The sequence below is a fragment of the Cottoperca gobio genome, chromosome 19 (genome assembly GCF_900634415.1).
Source record: "Cottoperca gobio chromosome 19, fCotGob3.1, whole genome shotgun sequence".
Taxonomy (NCBI): domain Eukaryota; kingdom Metazoa; phylum Chordata; class Actinopteri; order Perciformes; family Bovichtidae; genus Cottoperca; species Cottoperca gobio.
In genome coordinates, this window is record NC_041373.1 from 17,194,292 (window position 1) to 17,196,713 (window position 2,422).

Sequence of the window (2,422 nt, forward strand, 5' to 3'; positions counted from 1 at the left end):
GGGCTTCTGGGGGGGGGGGTGTTCTGGAGGATCAAGGAACAAGATACATGTAGTGTGATAAGTATCATGTTGCTCCAGTGCACAGCTAACATGAATGTCTCTTTTACTCGTTTACATGTGATTTACATGTGGGAATGCACAAAGGGAAAAGAGACAGTGGATATTATTTTGCACAGTATTTAACTTTAGGAACGATCAGTCATGACATTTAACTCCCTCAGGCTTAAAGTGATGCAGTCACAAAGCACACATATCTACAAATGCAAGAGAAAAGGGCCGCACACACACACACACACACACACACACACACACACACACACACACACACACACACACACGCACACACGCACACAATAACTGATAACTGTCCCCTGGTTCAGATATCATTGTTGAGGCAAATTAAAATATCAAAAACAAACAGTCGGCCTGCAATTTCAAATAGACAGAGGGGGGGGGGGGGATGTCGGCATATTTACACAGAGCTCCATGCATGGCGGCTACACATCTCTAAGCCACTGTTGATACAGATAGCGGATACAATTTACTAGCATTGCACCGTGAGTGCATGTTTACATATGCATATGAAAACGCCACATGGCTCTCCAAAGCCACCGCTCTCCTGGAATGGGGATAGATTCCAGCTGTTGCCCTTGGCTACAGATTAATATGTGTGTGCATGTGCAAGTGTTTGAAGTGCATAAAAAAAGCTATATCTATCTCTCACACACCTGTGATCCTCACTATAATACACACACACACACACACACACACACACACACACACACCTCCTTTATGCACAGATGGGATGGCACAGATTCCTGTGCAAAGTTTGCAATCTTATTTTATTTTTTTGCAACTCAGAACTATGACTATCACACACGAGCATGAGTGATGCACCGCAGGAATGATTTCCCGGCGTCACAATGCACATATCGATTTGTGAAGATGGATTACGGACAATATGTGCAGCTTGATGAATGAGATCAAAGCTCTTGAATATAATTCACGGGTCATGACCAAACATTATTCACCTTACATGCAGAAAGATGCGATTTTATAGGGTTTCACAGCAACAAGTTATGGAGCCAGAATACTAAGTGAAGGAGGACAAGTGTTTACTGCACACTTGTAGAACTAGCGGGACGTTGATAGGTAAGGGAAATAATTTAATCTACCCAATAAACATTAGAATTTCATTAATTTCCACTCAAGGTTTTATCGTCCTAAAAGCGAATTGTTTCACCCTGGATTGCAGAACATTTGATAAGTTCAACTGAATGCAGCGAAAAATAAAAGAAAGTCTAAAAAGGAGAATTTGGAAAAGCAAGCGGCAATGTGGAAGTTCCTTAAACCTGCATTCTTACTAATGACCAGCAGGGGGGTATCCACTGGTTGCAAAAAGAAGTCTGATTGTATAGAAGGCTCGGGATCCGGATTGTTGCTGGTTCAAGTCCCCGAACGCACCAAGTATGGAGTGTGGACTGGTACTTTGAGAGGAACCAGTTCACCTCATGTCCATTTGTGTAGAATTGTTTAGCAAAAAATGGAGGTAAAAAGGTTATGATGGATGAAGAAGAAGCAGAAGAAGAAGAGGTGCTGTGGCTTAGTTGGTTAAAGCGCCTGTCTAGTAAACAGGAGATCCTGGGTTCAAATCCCAGCAGCACCTCATTGTTATTGAACTGAAGTTTGAAGAAGACAGCAAGAGAGAAATATTCATAGACACATATATATTGCTCCATCATTAATCCAACAGCAAGAGGGACAACAAGTTCCACTAATTTGGAATTTAACCAAAACAATGAGCTGAAAGACTCTAGAGGGGAACTCCAGAGTCAGGTGGTGATTCTCTGTGGGCTCATCACTACTATGGTGCAAGTGCCCCTTGAGCAAGGCAGCAGACCCCCACACTGCTCCCCGCGCGCTGTGTAGTAGCTGCACACTGCTCACTGGTGACTAGAGGAAAAGTTCAGGGATCACAAAAATTATTACAATTTATTCTAAGGGGAAAATGAATGGCTGTACCAAGTTTCATAACAATCCATCACAATCTGCAAATGTCAAGCTCGTGGTGGAGTTAGAGGAAACATATAATATAACATATTTCACTGGACAGGTAAGAATTTCCACCTGCTGATAACCCTAACCCTTTATCCTCTGGGGACCATGGATGTCCTGTCAATCCATCCAACAGCTGTTGACCAAAGTTGTGGATAAACCCAGCGATAGACGACATCATCTAAAAAACTAACCAGGGCAACAGATCTTCATTTTGGCATCAGCAGCATCATCGTGATCAGAATCAATATCAAAAGCTCAAATACCCTCTTTATCCTCCTCATTATCGCCATCAGTATCGATATTACAGCAGACTTGATCCTCCTTCTCTTCCTGCTCCGGATCGTCACATCTGTCTCCATCGTTA

The 2,422-nt window shown here is 42.7% G+C and overlaps 1 non-coding gene across 1 annotated transcript; it reads left to right on the forward strand.

Annotated features, from left to right (window-relative positions):
* The first annotated feature begins 1,592 nt into the window (after positions 1-1,592).
* On the forward strand, positions 1,593-1,666 carry trnat-agu (transfer RNA threonine (anticodon AGU)). The gene has a single exon. It is a non-coding gene; the product is annotated as a tRNA-Thr (tRNA).
* The last annotated feature ends 756 nt before the right edge of the window (positions 1,667-2,422 follow it).